Raw genomic sequence first — 21,995 nt, 5'->3', positions numbered from 1 at the left:
CACTAGAACAACCCTCTCCCAGGGTGGGGTGGTATAGGGAAGTGGTACCCAGGCCTAGACTGAGGGCCAGACCTCAGTCCTATCCTGAATCCAGCCTCCTGGATGGTCCCACTATAGCCCACCTGTGAACAGGAGCAGAGTGGGTACATGTCGCTGTTGCTTGTCTTCATTATCAGTTAAGTTCCACTGTGTCTTGCCCACCATAGCTCCTCACATTCCGAGGGCATCTTCTGGAGGGACTGTAGAGGGCAGGACCAGGCAGACCTATCTGCGGTGGGGGGGAGGGGGGCAGACAAGGGGGAAGAACACCAGGTGGGCCTCTGCCGAGCAGTTCTGGGGAGAAGTTCTCTGCACTTAGGCCCTTCCCCATCTGCATGCTTACCTGCTCAGTCAACTCCACATGTAGCCCCAGACTGGTCTGTGATTAATGCTTTAGTGCAGTTGGCACCCCTGCCTGCCTATAGGGCTGGTCAGCTTCACATCATAATCACTCAGCAGGGACTTTAGCTAAGATGCCTGCTGGGCCCCACTACCCCAGGGACTCCCATCCAACACCTTTGGGGTGGAGTCCCACCCATACAAAAAGCCAGACTCACTCCTTTGGGCTAAGAGGAAACACTTGTAGCAGCAGGGAAGGTGAGTACCTTGGTGTGGTGCCACGCCCCAGATTGCTGGGAAGCTGTTCATTTTTGTAACTTTCTCTGTGGGAAGATCAACGATTGCTTTTGGAATGGGTGCTTTCTCCTGTTTAATAAACAGGTCCTAGTCAAGGACATGGTGTTAGGACTCATTTGGGGAAGAGGTGGACCTTCTTTGCAATACAGCGATGAAAGCTGTTTTCTTTTCTTTTATTTTTTTAAGTTTAAATGTTTATTTTCATGTTAAAAATGATGAGTTACCCTGTGGTTAGAATATACTTTATGCCGGGAAATGTAGTCACTTTATTTCTGAAGTATTTCCAGGGGGAGAAAAAAAGAGAAAAAAAAATCCGAAAGTAATGAAGAGTAAGATCAAAATATTCTGGCAGATTCCATTGTAAGGACCTATTTTACTGTCCCTGCTCCCCTTCCCCCCAAAGGACTTAAAAAACAAGTCCTGGAAACCAGCTCCAGGTGTGGAGGCCAAGAAAAACAAGGCTGTATCCACGAGTCTAGCCCTAAGTACAGCCATCTTTTTTTTTCCATTTATTTATTTTCAGCATAACGGTATCATTATTTTTTTCACCACACCCAGTGCTCCATGCAATCCGTGCCCTCTATTATACCCACCACCTGGTCCCCCGACCTCCAACCAACCACCCCCCCCCCACTTCAAACCCCTCAGATTGTTTTTCAGAGTCCATAGTCTCTCATGATTCACCTCCCCTTCCAATTTACCCCAACCCCCTTCTCTCTAACTCCCCATGTCCTCCAGGCTTTTTGTTATGCTCCACAAATAAGTGAAATCATATGATAATTGACTCTCTCTGCTTGACTTATTTCACTCAGCATAATCTCTTCCAAAGTACAGCCATCTTGACAAAGCAAAAGCTGGCACCTTGCACTGTAAGAGTGGGTTAGTTTAAGAATGGCCATCCTGAAGGCTGGGAAACCATTTTACTGAGCATCCCTAACCAGCCCACAGGCGCACATAACTTGAGATAAGAGAAAGTAGTTAAAACCCAAGAAACAACTTAATCATCTACCACCAGGGAGGTTAGGCGATGGCGCCACAGGGACCAGATGTTAAAGAAAACAAATGGTTAACATGCAGAGATTACAATCCTGCAAGACAGGAGTCTCTGTTGTTTTGCAAATGTCCTGGTGATTTACAACAAAAAGGGCTATCTCTTCAATGGCCCAATTTCCAGAGACAAATGGCTCAGTTCCTCAAGGCCTAAGGTCGCCCTCCCCACCATAAAACTGAAGGAGGCTGAGGCAGAAGGAAATGTAAATAAAGTTAAATTTCTTCTAAACCTAAATCTCACTTAACCGCCAGGATGGCGCCAGGGTGGTGCTGGGGTGGCAAAAGTTTAAACAAAGTTAAACTGTCAAAGTGGGGCGCATATATGTAGCCATGAAGAAGTGCCTTGAAAATGCTATATAAACCCTTGGCTTTGAGTGCTCGGGGTTCTTGTTGAAACCCGCCGCGCCCGGCGGATACTTGGACCCTAGCTAGCTGGAAATAAACCTCGCTGTGTGACTTGCATTATTGAGAGTGTTCTCTGTCTAATTGAGGGGTGGTTGACTCGGTACCCTAACACCATCAGTGATCTTATCAACAAACCAAGCCCTGTCCAGGCCGCGTTCCTACCCGGTGTTTCCCCTACCATGGGTTCAGATATTTCAGAGTGGGAGGGCTGTACATTTAAAAGCTACAGTGTTGCATGCTTCTGCTGTAAAATGTATTTATTCCAGCACACTTCTTGGTGAGTCGTATTGCATATCTCACATACAAAAATATCTGCCACCCGCGTCCTCCTGGAACCTCCACCACCTGGCCTGTCCCTCCACATCACAGGGGATATGCGGTACATCACACGTCTAGAATTTCGATGGAGGAGAGGGTTGCTGGGTCTATAAACTATCGTGTCACTTACAGAGACGAGGATGGAGAGTTGAAGCCATTTTTGAGATGATTCGAGAAAAGACAATGGTCCCAGAGATGTGTAGGAAGCAGGTGCAACCGCTCTCTGTGATCGCTGACGGTGAGTTGGTTGGTTCTCTGACACAGAGCCTCAACAGGGCCCAGCACCCCAAGCTTGGGAGGATGCCTTTCCAAATTGCTGAAGAAAGGGTGCAAAGGGTCAAAATACACAGAGGCCAACTTCCTAAAACTTAGAAATGAACAATGTACAAAGTGCTCGTCTACGGATGGGGCAAATGGGACAAGAAGTAATCTATGTTCTCCCTGCGCTAACGTGTACACACACACACACACACACACACACACACACACACACACACCCTCTGCCTGGAGTTGAAGGGAGGAGGCTATGGCTGCTCACAGAGGATTGGGTGCGGAGGGAGCTTGGGGCCCCCCACGGAGGGCGCCAGGGAGTTCTCACCCTAATGCCACCTATCACTCCAAACTAGGCCTGCTCGCTGTGCAACGTTCTCCACGTTCTCTCCCTCTGCATCGTCAGCATTCCAAAATAATGGGAACTTTGTGTCTGAAGCGGAGGGAGCTCAGTGGATAGAGGTGGTGAGTCTCACGTGTGCACACACGCGTGTGTGCCACCAAGCATGGTCGGCAAGCTGTTTTATTTTATTGTATTTCAAATCAGATCTTTTTGCCCCTGATTGCTAAAATGACCTGGTGTGGAATTCTCTGAAAGATCACCTTTTGTCAGCTCACAGCCTAAATGAGAAGGGATGAAGGGTTTGTTTGTTAAGCCCTAAAAACACAAATTCTCTTTCAGCTCTCTAATTTCCACAGAAATCCCACTGTTTCTGGTTGCAAGAAAAGAAATATGAAAGCCCCAGGAAGGCACATCTTCCTGAAACTGGGCCTCCCACAGTGGGGCTTCCTTCCTCTGCCAGGTAGAAGGCCTGGCAGGTCCACTTTTGCCTTGGGGCCTGGTTTTGCAATCCTTTAGCCCTGCAGCAGAGCCCCAGCAGCTAGTGAGGAGGCTCAGGCAGAGTAGGGCCTGTATCAGAGCAGGTGCAGCTCTATTTCAGTTTCTTAAAACCAGCCTGTGACAATGTGTCTCACACCCTCTGGATTTTTTTTTTTCAGACCTGGACACACACACACACACACACACACACACACACACACATAGTGACTGGAGAAGGAGGTGAATACACAAGAGGAGGTGAATGAGTTTTTGAAGCCTTGGGTGGGGGGAATCTTGAAACCACCCAAATATATGTATTCTTCCAAACAAGGTGCACCCAGGATCTGGTATGATGGGGTGAATCAGATAATTTTGAGACAGATGTTACCACCTGATCACCATCAGGTTTCTATACTCAATGTGCAAACAAGGAGTAGAGAGTGGAAAAACCAGGGGTAATGATTAATCATACATGGGGCATAAGACATAAGTAAGGAATATTAAAAAAAAAAAACAGGAAGCTAAGTTAATAACATAACTCATACTGTTGTACCTGATTTTTCACGTCAGAGAGACCACCAAAGAGCCGACACCAATGCAATCACACGAGGGTTTATTCAACAAGCTTAAGCTTGGGCCCAAGTATACCCAACACAGCAGTGTAGGGACTTGGACACAAAGCTTAGTTAAGGCAGGGGTATTTATGGGTTCCTGTTACTAAAGCAGGGTGGTGGTCTCTGAACCAAAGCAGGGTGGGGGTCTTTGGAACTAAAGCAGGGTGGGGCTTCTTGTTATTAAAGCAGGGTGGGGGTCCTTATGATGAGGGAGCAGGAGGCTGGCTGAGGACAAAGCAAAAGCTGGCGCCTTGCACCCCCTCTTCACCCACTCCCCTCCATATGTGTAGCATTCCTCAGGCACCCCTGACTGCCATAAAACGATAAATAGTTAACTTGCAGGGATCGCAATCCTGCAGAACAGGAATCTCCCTTGCTCTACAGATGTCCTAGAGACCTAAACAGGGAGGTTACTTATCAATAGCACAAATTTCCAGAGGCAAATAACTCTTGGTTCCTGAAGCCCTAAGGTCTCCCTCCTCACCATAAACTGGAGGAGGCTGAGGTAGAAGGGAATGTAAATGATAGCAGGATCATAATACCCCACCAAGAATCTCCCAACAATCTTGATGTTAATACCTGACCTAAGGACGACATTGATCAAACCATAAGGGCAAGGACTCCCCCCGGCACCTTGTAGGCCCTCCCTAACATGTGAGAACTCTGTCGAAATCTCCCATTCCGTCACCACCTCCCCCCAACCGTGGGGTATATAACATGCCTACCCTCACAACCCGGGGCAGCAGCTCTTCCTGCCCACGGGTCCTGTCCCCGTGCTTTAATAAACCACCATTTTGCACCAACGATGTCTTAAGAATTCTTTCTTATTCGTCGGCTCCGAACCTCCTCACCCCACCGAACCTGACTTAGGTTCTGGGACTTCATCACTTAGAACTAAAGTAGGATGGGACTTCCTGGAACTAAAGGAGGGTGGGGAGGTCTCTGGAATTTAAGTAGGGTGGGGCTTACTAAAGTAGGGTGGGGGTCCTTAGAACTAAAGTAGGGTGGGGCTTCCTGGAACTAAAATAGGGTTGGGGGGTCTCTGGAACTAAAGTAGGGTAGGGCTTCCTGAAACTAAAGTAAAGTAGGGGAAAGCTCAGCCCTTGGGCACAGGGGTCTGAGATGGCTGTACTTATGCTAAGGCTAAACCTGAGGTGGGATGGCCTTAATTTTTCTCGGCCTCCACAGTACAACTGTAGTACTGCTTATGCTTTCAAGACAGGTCCATGAAGCAAGCATCCAGCCTCAATCTGAACCCCAGTCTGAAATCTGAAATCAATCTGAATTTGCAAAAAATAAAGGGACTGAAGGGCGCATCTTCCGATGCATTGCACAATGATTGTGAGTCAGGTGTTTCTAAGCTGGATCTGCCAGCTACATTAGCTCTTAGATAATCAATCAGCCCTGTTTTGACAGTTACCACAATTAGAAATCAGAGGACTGAAAACAAGGAGAATATTACAAATTATTCCAGTGAACAAATAAAAATGGGAGCGAGAAAAGGGCTCTAGAATAGATAATACAGCCTGAATTAATATCTAATTGATCAAGATACTGATATTTTATGACTTGTAGAATTACTATCTGTGGATCATTTATATGTCCTCTTGGGGAAAAAGTCAGGTCGGGTCAGTAAAGGGTTGATTTGGACTATGGTTCTGGAAAAAAATAATTACTAATGTTTTGAGACATAAATATTTCTAGGCAATCATGATTTTTGATAGCAAAGTTGTCTTTAAACGGTTTCCAGTGCATTCTGAGCAGTACCTTGTATTGCAGCTCAATTATTCTGGAGACAACTGATGAACTTTGAAAACTTATCCTCAGAACCTGATAAAAGGTTTATACTATGTGTAGAAGATTTACAAAATGCTTTTTATTATATCAATAAAAAGTATGCTGAAAAGCATAGGCAGAGAAAAAGGGACATGTCTTACTTCCAATGGCTGCACTTAGGAAATTGAACTGAGAGGACTGTCCCACACTTGAGAGGCTACAATTGTGGTCAAAAGGAAAAGCAAAATGTTTTCATTACTAGTATGAATATGTAAGACATGAACACTCATTTAACTCTCAAGTAGAAAACTGGATCCTTCTAATAGAATAATTCCTGACTATAAATAAAAAAAAACCAAGTTAACCATTTTTATTTCTCTATCATCCATCTATCATTCTATCTATGGATCTATGGATTTATCATCTACCTACCACCCTCTCTCTCTCCCTGAGAAACCTTTACCTATCTAACTCAGAAAAGGACATAATTATCATCCAGTAATTGAGAAAAGTAAGTCAACAGCTTCTTCTGTAATGCATGGAGAATGTGAGGATAAAAGGTGTTTTCCATATAAATAGCTCCCCAGGTGTCCAGAGAGCTCATTAAAAAGTGACACTTCCCAGGACACAAAAGAGGATCCTGGGCTCATGGTTGGAAACTTGACATAAATGTGTCACGTCTTGTCTCCATCATGCCATTGAGGAAATCACATAGAGAAAGCCTTCCTAGGCCAGAATGTCAGAGCTGCCCCATCCCAGGGATTAGCCCTTTCACACCCCTGGTTTTGCTCACCCTGACAGCTGGTGAGGGGACCTCCTATGGAGACAGATTACAAGCTCTCTCCACTGTGAATTGTTTATAGGAACTATTATTTCCTTGCCAGCTTTCCTTTTCACTCAGTCTCTCCTGGCATAGCCTAGAAAAGTAGGATCTGTTACCACAAGGCCATGTGGGCTCTTGCTAAGGGAGCCACTTGAGGACACTGAGAAAAGGAACAAGGAAAGCCCCAGGGATTGATACCAGTCATAGGGTTTCAATTTCCTGACCTTTCAGAGCTTTTAACCCACTTCTGCATTAGAGTTTACTTCCAGAGTCAAAGTGAATGACTGCTGGACCAGGAGCCCTCTTCTACATTTTGGCCACATCACAATCCCTCCATCCCAGCCTGGAAGCAATTGATTTCTTGTCTGGGAGCATTAAATGGAGCTTTTAGTGTATTTCCAATGTTTGAGGTCTGCAAAAGCCACTCTGGCACAAGTAGCTTTATATCACACAGGCAATAGTTCCTGTGATGGACTGTTTTATTGCATTTATCTTTGAGTCTTTAAAATCAAGTTCTAAAAGCTTTATATATGCAAAATTTAATCATTTAACTTGGTCTCTCTGCTTTTGGAAAGGAAAACAAGTTAGAACTGCTGGGGCCTCCATTGATCTCTTGACCAGCAGCTAGATCCCAGCTGCATATTATGAAAGTTTTTAGCTACAGAGATGGCTGAAGCCCCAGCAGCTGAATCCTGGCAAGCTGAGTGGGAGCATGCTTGTAAATGTCTGCAGCACTTCCATTAGTGTTTATACACCAACATGCAAGTAAAATGTCCCATATCCAGCTCTCCAGAAAGAAATTGATCAATAAAAATATGTTGTTACTTATAATATTTACTTTATATAATCACAAATATGTTATATAATTGGAAGTATATCGGTTTATTATAAGTAAGGTAGATACAGTTTGTTATATATATAGATAGCTCAGAATTTTTACATCATAATTAAAACAACACATAAAATATTCTATTGTAGATCCCATGTAGCCAAAAAGCTGTTGTTGAGTCTTTACCAAATTTTCCATCTGAATGCAACCTATGGCTGTGATCCAACCATAATTTGACAAATGGTGCTGCATCCTAATTCACACTTCCTCCAATGAATTTATTTTCATTACATCTGATATGGGATCTACTGTGAACCTATTTCTTTTTTTTATTTTTTATTTTTTTAATTTATTTGACAGACAGAGAACACATGTAGGCAGAGAGGCAGGCAGAGAGAGAGGGGGAAGCAGGCTTCCTGCTGAGCAGAGAGCCTGATGAGGACTCCATCCCAGGACCCTGGGATCATGACCCAAGCTGAAGGCAGAGGTTTTAACCCTCTGAGCCACCCAGGCATCCCTGTGAAACTATTTCTAATGCTCGTACAATGTTAATGACCTGAAACTTCTTCGAACTTTGGTACTACGTGTATGAGAACTTCATTGCTTATTGACATGAGTGACTTCTTCGCTGTTTTAAAATATACCTGGGACTTGTTTTCATCAAGTAGGGTAAGACATGTAGACACAGAAAGGACTGTCATGAAGAAAGAAGTTAATACTTGCAGATCCCTAGAAATAGGAAGCATGGAACACCACACAGAGCCACACAGGGAAGGACCAGGCTCATTCAGGAGACAAGGAACAAGAGAAAGTATAGGCAAAAGCCTTACATGTGGTTTCCATAGGAAAGAATGGGCAAGGCAAGGTGAGAAGGCTTAGAATTGGCTAGTTTGAAGAATTCCAGCAGACTCTGGGGTGTAGAGACTGTCTTGCTACAGTTTCCTGGTATATTTTTCCCTTGATCCCCTCTGCCTCCTGACCCTGGGCTTCCCCACATGGCATGTTGTGCCCTGTCCTCTTGAGATCCATGAGGCTAACAATAACTTTGCAATGGCCTCGTTATACCTAAATAATAATGGAGGTTACATTTGAAGACACTAATTGTAATGGACTAAAGAACCACTTAAGTACTGGAACAGGGTCATCACTGTGAAAGCTCCTACAAATGCTGGTATGACAAATTTTTAACTCATGTTACCAGTTGTGCAGAGGTCAAGACAAGGATTGTCAGTAATGAGCATCCACTTGGACCCTGTGCATTCTCTCAAGGGAAGCCTGGTGCTGCTTGGGCCCCTGGACTTTATTGTACACCAAAGGGTACCTCAATAAACCTGGTGGGCGGGGGGGTGTCATCACCACTGAAGAACATGTTCACAGGGTTGTAAATGAACAAAAGCCATACTTCAGAATCTCTGTTACTGAGTCAATAATAACTTCATCTAATAATAAACCTCACCTCTGAGCAGACTTTTAGGTTTCCTTCATGGCATTTGATCAAGCATGAGAAAAGAAAAGGTGCCATTATGGTCTTTGTGTGCTATGTGAGGTAACAGAGGCTTGAGGACAATGTACGCACATGGCCAGCATATAAGAAATGGGGCACTGAAGTTTGGTGCCTTGATTCCAAACTCCATGCACTTTCTCTCACATCTCTAATGCCTGGAAGGGGTTGTAAATTTCTACTATGAGTTTGACATCAACTATAACTTTAGTCCATGCTGTAGAGCCTCCTGTGGGGAGTGCTTGCCAGGCCCAAGACTTCAGGCCCAATCCTTGCTCAGCACGTAAGTACTTTTAGCATCCAATGGGTATTTCCTCCACTGATGCTTCACAGTTTCCCCTTCCCTCACTCCCAAAATCTTTTGATTACAGGCAGTTTCAGAGTTAATTTTCCTACAGTCTCAAAAGTTGCAGTTCTGGAGCAGGGCTCCTTCCTGTGGCAGTCAGGCCCTGGGGCAGCCAAACCCCACACCCAACTTGGGTAGGACTCTGAGAAAGGGGGAGCCTTCAAGTAGAGTTGGGAAAAATTCATCCCAAATTTCTCCAGTTGGGAATCTAACATTTCACCTCAGATGATGTTGCCAAACATGGAAATGGCATTCCATTTTGGAAAATCTGTCTTTCTCACCTGTGCCAGGCATGGTTTCTGTGGGATAACCAAAGGACCCTACACTGTAAAGGTAGGGAAGCAGGGGATGAGCATTAAAGTGGGCACCTGGCTTCCTTCCAAAGAGGAGGAAAGAATAGGCTATATATTGCCAAGGTGGAGGAAGATGGGAGAGGAAAGCATCACTTAGGTTCTTGTCGAATTGACCAGTTAAAATAGACTCTTGCTGTCTCATGTGGACCTTTGGAAGGAAACAAACCTAGGTTGTCATTTTGAGTAAATAAAAATATAAAATGAGACAAATTATGGTTTGAATTTTCCAATTTAGTCATGTACGTGTATGACATATGTTGCATTTGAATGGACTTTGTTTGCCCTGTCAGTGTCAATATTTTCTTCCACAAAACAAAATCTAAGACTGTTAGATTGATAAATGTCACTTACTCCAGAAAATCCTAGAAATCCATAACCTCCAGATTATCATTTCCGTATCATCAACAAGGAGGCTCTAAGGATCAAGAGAGCTACCTGGTAGGCTCCATGGGTGAATGCAGCACTCAGAGCCTAGAAAAAAAAATTCTGAGGACAGGAGAAGACGCTCAGCTCATCAGACAAGGGGATAGAGGAAGGGCCTAAGGTTTCAAGATCAGAAGACTCTGTAGAGTACCATTAGAAGACTCAGTAAAGCATCATCACCTGAGCCCAGCCATGACTGGCTGATCATCCCTTCACCGATATTTGTGCTCCTCTGAGTGGGGAAGAGGCAAAATATGTTGTTGCTGCTAGCATAAGCACCATATGGGGGTCTCCCTACAAGACTGCAGTAAAGTTTCCTTCTGTTCTCTTGTCTTCTCCAACTACCTGTGTGACAGGCTACTTTATTTCATGACTTTAACAATTTCACTAACAAGAGATGGTGAGAGGCAGAGAAGTGAAGTCAGGTCTCCAGAGATTGGCCTAGAAATGCATTCACACTGAAGGGCAGCTTCAAGAGCTAGGGCGGCTCTGGTAACATGTTCTAGTAGAGTGGAAGTAGGGAGGGCACAGTCTTCAGTGCAGGGCAAGGCCAGCAGAGATGGGAGCAGAGCCTAGAGCTCAGGTGGTCCTTGCTGCTCCCTTTATGGCCTTGAGGACATCTGTTGGAGCTAAAAGGGTTTGGAATTCTCAGCCCCAGACTCTCCCCCTGCAGGTCTTCACACTCACAGGAATAGGAATCCTGGCTATGAGCAAGCCTTGCAAGGGCAGCAACCACGCTATCCTCATCACCCATGTTCAGCCCTGGCAAAGTCAGGTGAATATGCTCCTGGACTGGAATCTGGTTCAGGTGTGAAAAGGATCCCTTTGTAACTGGCTCAGGCCTCTTGGGCCCCAGACAAAGCAGGTGTCTGCCCAGCCTCTAAACAAGGGTAGGCTTCTGAAGACAGTGAAGGGTCTTCCTGCTCTGATTGTGTCTAATCCAGGTTCTGAGGAACCATGCTCTTCACCTCTGTTTTTAAGTGGGCTATCTGCTGGGAACTCTTCTAGGACCTGAATGTTGACCTTCCTCTTTCAATGTTTCCAGGGCACCAGTGTATGTGCCCAAGCCAGTGAACCATTATGCAAGGAAAAACAGAGCATCTTTTTCATTTCTGGAACTCTAGGGCTGTGCTATTTAGCATGGTAGCCACCAGCCAGATGAGCCCACTTCTATGTCATCGAGCCCTCTTTCAGGTGTCCGTCAACTCTAGGTGCCAGTGGCCACCATGTTGGATGGTGCAGAGAGAATACCTCCACCCTCCTGGACAGTGTCCTGGGCAGATGCTCTGAGTCCAGCTCAACTTTCAGAAAGGGAGAGTAGCAACCTCCATATGATTTATTTCATCTTTCGGTCTCTCTCTCTCTCTCTTTTTTTTTAAGACTTTATTTATTTGACAGAGAGAAACACAGCAAGAGAGGGAATGGGAGAAGGAGAAGCAGGCCTCCCAATGAGCAGGCAGCCCAATGCAGGGCTCGAATCCAGGACTCCGGGATTATGACCTGAGCTGAAGGCAGATGCCCAACAACTCAGCCACCCAGGCACCACTTTTGGTCTCTTTTTAATTCTCTCTTTTAGTCATAAGCTTCTTTTATAGCTCCTCCCCATTCCTTCTTTCATGACTCTCACCCTGAAGGACCTGGTCTCATCCAGACAGCTAAGGTCACTGGATCTTCAGCGTTCATAAAATCTCCCTACAGCCCCTCTCACACACTTTCCTAGCACTTCCCTGATTTCTGAATGCCAAGCTACATTCTTATGTGTTGAGTAACCCTGAATGCCAAGGTAGCAGGGCTGGGAGTCAGAAGAGCTGGGCCCACCATGCTGGAGTGGCCACAGGAGTGCTGACTCTTCCCTGAGCACTCCCTACACAGGAAATTTCCTGCATTGGATGGCTCTGGACATGCATGATTGTTTTCTTCCTTTCAGCTCTCAATTTCTTTCCAGCAGGAGTCTGCTTCAAGAAATTCTCGGGGCGCCTGGGTGGCTCAGTGATTTGGGCTGCTGCCTTCGGCTCGGGTCATGATCTCAGGGTCCTGGGATCGAGCCCCGCATCGGGCTCTCTGCTCCGCAGGAAGCCTGCTTCCCTCTTTCTCTCTCTCTCTCTCTCTGCCTGCCTCTCTGCCTACTTGTGATCTCTGTCTGTCAAATAAATAAATAAAATCTTTAAAAAAAAAAAAAGAAATTCTCTTGTCATGGACTCTAGAGAAAGGATTGAATAAGTAAAAGAGCATGAAAAAGTAGAGGAAATGGGCATGTGGAACAGGTGCACAGAGGAAGCAGAGAAGGCAAGTAAATTCACATATACTTTGTTGCTTTCCTATGTTTTTATTACCACTGCATAAGAATTTTTTCTTAATTGAAAGGCACAGGCACAGTTTGGTGGTTGTGCTAGAAAGAAAAATTCTTACTAGGGCAAAAGAGAAGCACTCCAGGAAGCTATTCGCTGTTGAAATGCAGCTTTCACGACAGGACTCTCTTGAGTGGAGGGTTGGGCAGAAAGAAAGGGTCATCTTTCTACTCCTGTTCCATGAAATCTGAGACGAGCTCCTCTCTTGGCCCAGGTCTGTGGGACTCAGACTGTTCATCCCTGGAGATGAAAAATCTTCCCCTTTCCTTTTCATTATTTCCCTGTCCAGGCAACCTGACCCTAAAAGCTGCCCTGCTCATCACCCAGGTGAAATGACTGTGTGTGTTGACACATCACACCCTCAGCACAGAGTAGCAAACAGGCCTCAGTACCTTGTGACCACTGGGCATTCTGGGGCTCAAGGTCATTTTCCCACGGCCTGAGAGGCACCTACACACCCACCCTGCTGAACCCCTCTTCTATCTATTTATGTGACCCCTATAGATTCCTGCTTGTGCTACAGATTCTGTCACTGCTCATTTGAGTGCCCAGCCTGGGCCTCAGAGGAGCTGGAGCTTGCCCAGCTCTTCTTTTGTTTTTGTTTTTGTTTTTGCAGGGGGCTTTAATCAGCCATGAGGCAACAACAGAGCTGCCTCTCAGCTCCTCCATGAACACTCCTATCTCCCAAGTCAGCTAATGTAGTGCCAGTTATTTCCTTCCTGAATTGTGTGGACTTGGAATGCGTTTTGGTGAATCTTCTTTATATTTAATGTTGGAAATCCTATATTTTTAATTTAAAATCAATTAATTAACATACACTATCTATATTAAGCAATATTTCCTACCAATGATTTTAAAAATATGTTAACCTTAAATAGAAAGCATCCCAAACCAAGAAAGCTCTTGAATTATTATGAGGCAATTATCCTAGTAACTGTCACTGAGGTCATTCTCTCTCCCATAGACTTTTAGTCATGCAAAGTCATCATAGATTTCCTGTTAACCATCTGTCCTTACATTCTTTCAGGGCATTTCTTGTCCTAAGTTTGGTCATCTGTCTTCAAGGGATCATGAGAATAATATTGCCTAAGTTCTTGCATGATGACTTGAATGCCAAGACTTTTATTCTGTATAAATCAGGTTTTCTAGCTAGAAAATCCATGGCTCACTGTTTCTTCTGTTCAGTGTCTTTCAATACATTACTCCATTTTCTTGTGATACAAAATATGGCTCTCAGAAATGTGGATGACATTCTCATTTCCCTTCCTTTATATGTCATTTGCTCTTTTTTCCTAGATGCCCAAGGATTTCCCTTTTCCTTGTTTTAATTAAATTTTACATTAAATTTAATTTTAATTTGATTTTCTCTCAATGATTTTATGAGACTACGTCTTGCCATTTGTCATTCTGAATCAGTACTTAGGGTGCTCTGTTGATATAGTTTGAAAGCACTACTGTGTTTCTGGGAAACTTCCTGTATTTTTATTTTAACACTTTTTGTCTTTCCTTTGTTTTTCTCACAGGTACTCCAATTATTCATTTTATCTCTTGAGCCTCACATTTTGACATTTTCTCTCAAATCTTGTACTATCTTGCTTAGTTTCTTTTTTAGGATTTTCCTCTTCTTGCTTTCCATTCTCATATAACATTGTCTGCTGCCTTGTGCTTACTACTTTACATTTCATTTATGAAGTGATGTTTCAATATGCTGCTGCTTCTTCCCTGAGACCTGTTCTTTCATCACTGAGTTTTTCTAACTCTAATTTATGGTGTCATTCAATATCCTGTATAATTTCCTTAATGCCTTTCTCTTCATTTTTGAAAAAAAGTACACTAAAATAGATGAAGTCTGTCAAGAAACGATGCTTTCATTTTCTGCAGTGGCGCTATTATAAAGTTACTTCTCTTTCCTCTTATAACCCCACTGCCTGGTATTTGAAAGCACTATTTTCTGTCATTAAACTTGTTTTCTTGGATTTGTGGAAAGCAGTGTGACTTAAAGAGATCTGCTTGCCTCACAGAGCTCTTTCTCTCCTACTGTTGCTGTGAAGTGCTCAAACCCATGGAAGCTTGTTTTTGGAGTTTTTCCAGCTGTGTCCCCCTATCCCTCATTCATAGGGCTCTGCTCTTTTGCTACTTCTACTGCAACTGTCCTTCTCTATTTTGATTCTGTTCTTTAATGTAGTGAGTAGCCTGTACAACTTGGAAGGGACAACTGCCTTCATCTTCCCCAAATCTACAGCACTCCTTTACATGGTTATCTATTTTCAGATTCATTTAACTTTAAGGTGATTTTTAATTATATACATGTTTTTTAATTATTTCATTTTAGAATTTCTTCTAGGTTTATTTTTATTAAGTACTTTATTCTTATACTTATTGATTTTTAGTTTTTCATTTATTTTAGTCATGGATTTTCTTTTATTTTTTTTTTAAACTTATTTTGAGTCTTTTGATTTTAGAGTCGTCAATGTTAGGAGTAGGAGTGAGGTGAAACATAACCCAGAGCCTTTACTGTGGTTTCTATGGACAAAACAAGGCAGAGCAGGGGAAACAGTCTAGGATTGGCCAGTTTGAAAAATGTCAACCGGCTCTAGGATATAAGGGTGGTTTTTATTTTTTTATTTATTCTTATTTATTTCATTTATTTTATTTTAAAAAGTAGCATAGATTAACTTATATGGCAAATACAATCTTCTCTGCTAGGTTTTTGAAAAAAAAAAAAAAAAAGATAAAAGATCCCAGCTCAATGAAGCTTATGGTATTAGGCATACTTCTCTGTCACCCTGCGTTAGAAGGTAGATGCTCCATGATATGGGGAAAGAAGGCCTCCAGACATCCTATCTTGCCAAACTGAGCATTAGACAATTTGCCAGGGCAAGGATAGGTGGGGTTCTAGTATTTTCAGTGCACCATACTCAGGGAGAGCCTCTTCCAGAGTAAGGCCTGGGTGGTAGAGAGTCCAATCTTGGCCACACTTGCCAGGAATGTCCCCTTGACAACAATCAGCTGAGTCCAGGATGAAAGACTGGCATCTTTCCTCTTGCAGGAGGATGCTGTAACCCTCAAACTGGGAGACAGAGAGCCCTGTGTCCTTGGCTCCAGCCATCTGGAGTGGAATTTGTTTCATGCTGAGCTGGGGATGGTGAAGAAAAAAAGCAGGTTGTGGTTCACGTGTCACAGACTTTTACTGTTCTTACTAAGTTTTTGTAGGTTTTCTTGAATACATTTTCCTTCATTTGCTATATGTCTGTAAGACCATTGCTATACCCTTTCATTTAAAAAAATATCATCTTCACTAGTTTCACTGGAGAGTTGGTCAAGAGAGCCATGCTGTAAGTGATAGTCCTAGCTGGTAGTTTTGAGGTCATCTGTTATTCAGCAAGTGATAACAGATACAATGGCAATGAATATTTAAAAATTAACAGACACAAGGAAATGATTAAAGGTATATAAAATGTTTGGCATTTATGAAGTCTGAAATCTTTGTCCATATCTGCTTTATCTTATATCTTCTGGTTACTTCATGAGCTTTGTTTCCTTTCATGGTTGGTTCTGTTTGACCATATTCTGGTTTTTATTCTTGGCAAAACAAATTACAGTGATTTCCTTATACCAGGAATGAATGTACCCTCCTTTAGAGCAACTCAGCATTGTGTCAGCCAGGAGGCTGGAGCCCTATCATTCACAGACCACCTCAAACCACATTCATACTTTGATGTTGGTTGACAGATGCCTAGCTCATCAATCTGCAAGGGCTCATCTACCCGTTCCTTTGCTTTCTCCTTTCCACTCCTTCCATGCATGCTTCTGGGCTTGAGGAGACCAGTGTGTCTTATCTTGTTAGGCTCTTTGGGATCCTAATGTAATATGGGGAACATTTCCTATAAAATTCTTGATATGGTTGATTTTTTGTATTGACCTATTTGGTTCACAGTGTCCAGATATTTGGTCCAATGTTATTCTAGATATTTCTATGAAAGAGTTTATTTTGGATATGATTAATACTTAAATCAGTGGACTTTGCATAAAGCATAGGTCTTTCTGTAATGCAAGTGGCCCTCATCTCATCAGTCAAAGGCCTAACTACAACAAAAACAAACTGTCCCAGAGGAAGAAGGTTATTATACCAGCCGACCACTCCAAACTTGAACTGTAATATTCTCTCTTCATAGGTTTCCAGCCTAACAACCTTTGAACTTTGTGTTAAAATACCTCTGGGATTTTTAACTTATGGAAGGGACTGTATGATGATACAAAGATGCAAATGACATTGAGGAATTTTTGTTACTTGCATTTCCCAGGAAGAAGAGGAGGCATGCCACTTCACACAGTTTGAAGTCAGGAGACAGAAGTAGGAGTGAGGTGAAGCATAACCCAGAGCCTTTACTGTGGTTTCTATGGACAAAACAAGGCAAAGCAGGGGAAACAGTCTAGGATTGGCCAGTTTGAAAAATGTCAACCGGCTCTAGGATATAAGGGTGGTTTTTATTTGTCTGACACCTACTTTTGCACTAATTTAGAATGAGAGAACTATTGGTTTCAGTGGATGAGAGTGAGATAAAGAAGGTATTAAGGTAAGGCCTTGGGATTGGTTGGTTTGCATATGAAAGGTATGTTACCATTTGATTATTATCTTCGTGAATAGAACAGCTCTCCTTGCCAACCTCTAGTAAGATGTCTGGTCACCATAAAATACAGAAAATTAAAAATATGATTAATATAGTCTTGAATTGCAATATCAGCTCTTCCAGGGTCTGAGCCTGCCAGCCCACCCTACAGTTTTTGCATTTGTACTCTCCATAACCATGAGCCAATTCCTTAAAATAAATTTCCTTCTCCCCCCACTCAATATATAGATAGATATTGACATAGATACATATCTCATATATTTATGTATAGATATCCAATTTGTTCTCTGAAGAACCCAGATAATAAGCTTCCTTCCTGCAGCCTCTGCAGATATCTCCTGAAGCCCAGTTTTGAACTCCAAGAATATCCTTGCGGCATAAAGAACTTTGGGAATCAGATATTCTGATTATACTCCAGTTTCAGGCTTTCTCTCAGAATTTGGCCTTTCAGATCCCTGCTATTTTTCTACCTCTTCAATACCTTTATGAAGATTTTTTAAGACTTTATTTTATTTTTTCTTTTTTTTGCCTTTAAAAAAAAGATTTTATTTATTTATTTAACAGACGGAGATCACAAGTAGGCAGAAAGGCAAGCAGAGAGAGAGGGGGAAGCAGGCTCCCTGCTAAGCAGAAAGCATGATGTGATGCTCTATCCCAGGACCCTGAGATCATGGCCTGAGCTGAAGGCAGAGGCTTAACCCACTGAGCCATCCAGGTGCCCCTTTTTTGTGCCTTTTTATTGAAATTCTAGTTAGTTAACATATAGTGCAATATTAGTTTTAGGTATACGATACAGAGATTCAGTACTTCAATATAACACCCTGTGCTCATCACAAGTGCCCTCTTTAATCCCTATTAGCCATTTAACCCCTGACCCACCTCTCCTCTGGTAACCATCTATAATGGTTTGTTCTATTTTGTTTGCCCTCTATTATTGAGTACCTCTCTATATAGGATTTTATTTTTTTAAGTAATCCTAATGTGGGGCTCAATTTCACAACCCCAAGATCAAGTGTTGTATGCTGAAAGAATGTCCAAGATGGAGAAAGAGTAAGAGAACTTAGTTTCTTCTAGTCCCAGGAATTCTACTAGATAGCTATTTAAACATTCTGTACACCTATGAACTTAACCTGAGATCTAAGAACATAATAGCTATAACTCTAGACATAGAAAAGTGATCACTTTCTGCAAGGTAGGAGCTGTGGAGAAGTGAATCCCAGATAATGTATGGGAAGATAGACTATGGGAGGAGGGATCCTCTGTCAGATGGCTACCAGTAAGTGATATACTGGTGGAACACAAAATTAGAACATTTAAAGTTTGCACTGGTGAAGGACATCACTCAGGCTGCTAAGCAGGGGAAGGACCCTCATTGGGATAGTGTGGTCTCAGGATGCTTGCACAGGAAGAATAGGGGTGCCTGAGTGGGGTAAAGATCCCAGGCATTGGAGTGGGAAAGCTGGCTGCAAAGAATGAGCCCAGGAGCGGGCTCTCAACTCAACTGCCTACTGTGGCACAGTCAGGCCACTTCTCTCTGAGTAGATGACCCAAAAGCTGAATAACTGGCAAGACCCCCATGTCCTTCCCCAGGAGGAAAGTCTCAGGAGGGCCACAGGAGTCTGTGGGGTTTGGAGACTCAGAATGGGGGCATGAGCCTGAGATAGAAACACTTGCTCCCAGGCCAGTGAGCATAGAGTATGGCTGGAGACCAGGGAGACAGGTGTGACTGACTGTATTTCTCTGAGGTCTCACTAAGGAGTGGAGTCCCAAACTTTTGGCTCTGGGGTCAGACATTGGGAGGACACCCTTTTCATTCTCATCCTATAAAGCTACACAGAAAGCCTTCAGGGATCAAAAACCACATGAAACAAACTGGAGCAGATTAATTAGCCTGGGCCCTGGCAAGGGTGGTACAATTCCCCCTGGAGCAAAGACACTTGAGAGTCAGTGCAATAGGCCCCTCTCCGAGAAGATCAGCAAGAACACACAGCCAAGACCAAGTTTACCAATGACCGAGAACTGCAAAACTCCAGGGCTAGGTTAATATAGCACAGAGAATTCATGGCTTTCCCCCCATGGTTCTTCAATCTTTCAACTTTAATTTTTTTTCATTTCTTTCCTTTTTCAATCAAATTCTTATCTTATCAACTCCTTCCCCCCCTCATCCCCCGTGGCAGCAAAGCAAGTTTATTGAGCAATAGCAAAGTGATAGTACTTTGAAGGGGACCTAACAGGGTTGCCCTTATTAACTCCTTAAACTCTTTTTTTATTTTCATTTTTACAGTTATACTCTGTCCCTTCATTGTATTTCATTTTTAATATATTTTTTAATATATATGTTTTTTTCTTTACAATTTTGGAATTCAGTTGCTTCTAATAGACCAAAATACACCCCAAATCTAGTATTCTATTCATCTGTCAGGTCATATTTTTTTATTGTTGTTTTTATTTCCTTATTCCTTTTTTTGTTTGTTTGCTTTTATGGGGTTTTTTAAATTTTTTGCTAAAGTCTCTCTTTTTTAAAAGATTTTATTTATTTATTTGACAGAGAGAGATCACAAGTAGGTAGAGAAGCAGGCACAGAGAGATGGGGAAGCAAGCTCCCTGCTGAGCAGAGAGCCCAATGTGGGGTTTGATACCAGGACCCTAAGATCATGACCTGAGCTAAAGGCAGAGGCTTAACCCACTGAGCCACCCAAGCACCCCTTGTTAAAGTCTTTTTAAATGTTCATATGTACATCCATGTTTTATCCTTTCAATATATTTAGTTTATTTAATCCTATTTTGGATATACAAGTTTTTCTTTCTTTATAATTTTGAGATGTAGTTTCTTCTAATGAACTGACCAAAATACACTCAGGCAATAGTGTATTCCTCTGTCCTGTTCACCTGTCTGTCTATATCCCTTTTGTTGTTAGTGGGGGTGATGTTTTCTCTTTCATTTTTCTTGTCTTTTAATTTCTATTTTTATAATTATATTATATCCTTTCATTGTATTTAACCTTATTTTATACATATATATTTTCTTTTTTTTTTACACTTTTGAGTTCTGGTTTTATACACACAGATTCCAATGTCTTTCTCTATTCTGTTCACTTGTCTGATTATATTCTCTCTTATTTTTTCTTTTCCTTTGTTTTAGGTCTCATCTGATTTGTTTAGTGAATTTTGAAATCTCTGGGGACATTGTTGCCATTTAGTGTTTTATTCTCCTGTTCTTCTATTCTCTGGACAGAATGACAAGATGGAAAATCTCACCTCAAAAAAGAGAACAAGAGACAGTACTGACTGCCAGGGGCCTAATCAGTATGGACATAACTAAAATGTTGGAACCAGAGTTCACAGTAATGATTATAAAGTTAGTTGCTGGCTTTGAAAAAAACACAGAAGGCAGTAGAGGATCCATTTCTGGAGAAACAAAAGAACTAAAATCTAACCAAGTCAAAATTAAATTATTGATTATTAATGAGATGCAATAAAAAAGTGGTGGCCCTAACTGCTAAGATAAAAGAGGAAGAAAAGAGAATTAGTGATGCAGAAGACCAAATGATGGAGAAGAAAGATGCTGAGAAAAAGAGAGATAAATAACTAGTGGATCATGGGAGGAGAATTCGAGGGATAAATGATATGATAAAGCAAAGCAATATTAGAGTAATTGGGATCCCAGAAGAGGAGGAAAGGGAAAGAGGAGAAGAAGGTACACTAGAGCAAATTATAGTGGAGAACTTCCCTAATTTGGGGTAGGAAACAAGCATCAAAATCCAAAAGGCACAGAAAACTCCCCTAAATATCACTAAAAATAAGTCAACACTTCTAACGTATAATAGTAAAATTTAAAAATTTCAGAGACAAAAAGAAAATCATGATAGCAGCTCAGAACAAGAGGTAGTTAACCTACAAGGGTAGAAACATTAGACTGGCAGCAGACCTATCCACAGAGACCTGGCAGGCCAGAATGGACTGGCATGGTATATTCAGGGTGCTAAATGAGAAAAATATAAAGCCAAGAATACTTTATCCAGCTAACCTTTCATTCAAAATAGAAGGAGTGATTTAAAGAAGAAGAAGAAGATGATGATGATGATGAAGAAGAAGAAGAAAGAAAACCTTTCAGGACAAATAGAAACTTAAAGAATTTGTGATCATGAAACAACCCTACAAGAAATATTAAAAAGAATCCACTAAGCAAAAAGAGCCCCAAAATAACATAGACCAGAAAGAACAGAGAAAATATAGAGTAAAAGCCACTTTACAGGTAATATAATGACGCTCAATTCATATTTTTCAGTAGTTATTCTGAATGTCAATGGACTAAATGTCCCAGTCAAAAGACACAAGGTATCAGATTGAAAAAACAAAAAACAAAAAACAAGACCCATCGATGTGCTGTCTGCAAGAGACTAATTTTAGACCCCAAAACACCTCCAGATTTAAAGTGAGGGAGTGGAAAATCATTTATTATGCTAATGAATATCAGAAGAAAGTTGGGATGGCTATCCTTGTATCAGATAAATCAGATTTTAAAACAAAGACTATAATAAGAGATGAGGAGGGATAATATATCATAATTAAAGAATCTATCCAACAAGATCTAACAACTGTAAATATTTATGCCCCTAATACGGTATGAGCTAAATATATAATGCAATTAATAACAAAATCATAGAAATACATCAATAATAATACAATAACGGTAGGGGACTTTAACACACCCCTCACTGCAATAGACAAATCATCTAAGCAAAAGACCAACAAGGAAATAATGGCTTTGAATGGCACATTAAACTAGATGGACTTCAAAGATATATTCAGA

General features: G+C 42.1%; 1 long non-coding RNA gene across 2 annotated transcripts; it reads left to right on the top strand.

Annotated features, from left to right (window-relative positions):
• The first annotated feature begins 528 nt into the window (after positions 1-528).
• LOC116596835 lies at positions 529-12,173 on the top strand. 2 transcript variants are annotated; one of them, XR_004288331.1, is made up of 4 exons: positions 529-636; positions 2,581-2,686; positions 3,075-3,183; positions 12,152-12,173. It is a non-coding gene; the product is annotated as an uncharacterized LOC116596835 (long non-coding RNA). The 2 variants fall into 2 exon arrangements; XR_004288330.1 differs by lacking the exon at positions 12,152-12,173 and having other exon boundaries at positions 3,075-3,266.
• Positions 12,174-21,995: the final 9,822 nt, after the last annotated feature.

This window comes from Mustela erminea, chromosome 8, assembly GCF_009829155.1.
Source record: "Mustela erminea isolate mMusErm1 chromosome 8, mMusErm1.Pri, whole genome shotgun sequence".
In the NCBI taxonomy this organism is placed as follows: Eukaryota; Metazoa; Chordata; class Mammalia; order Carnivora; family Mustelidae; genus Mustela; species Mustela erminea.
This window is presented reverse-complemented; position numbering and strand designations above follow the sequence as displayed.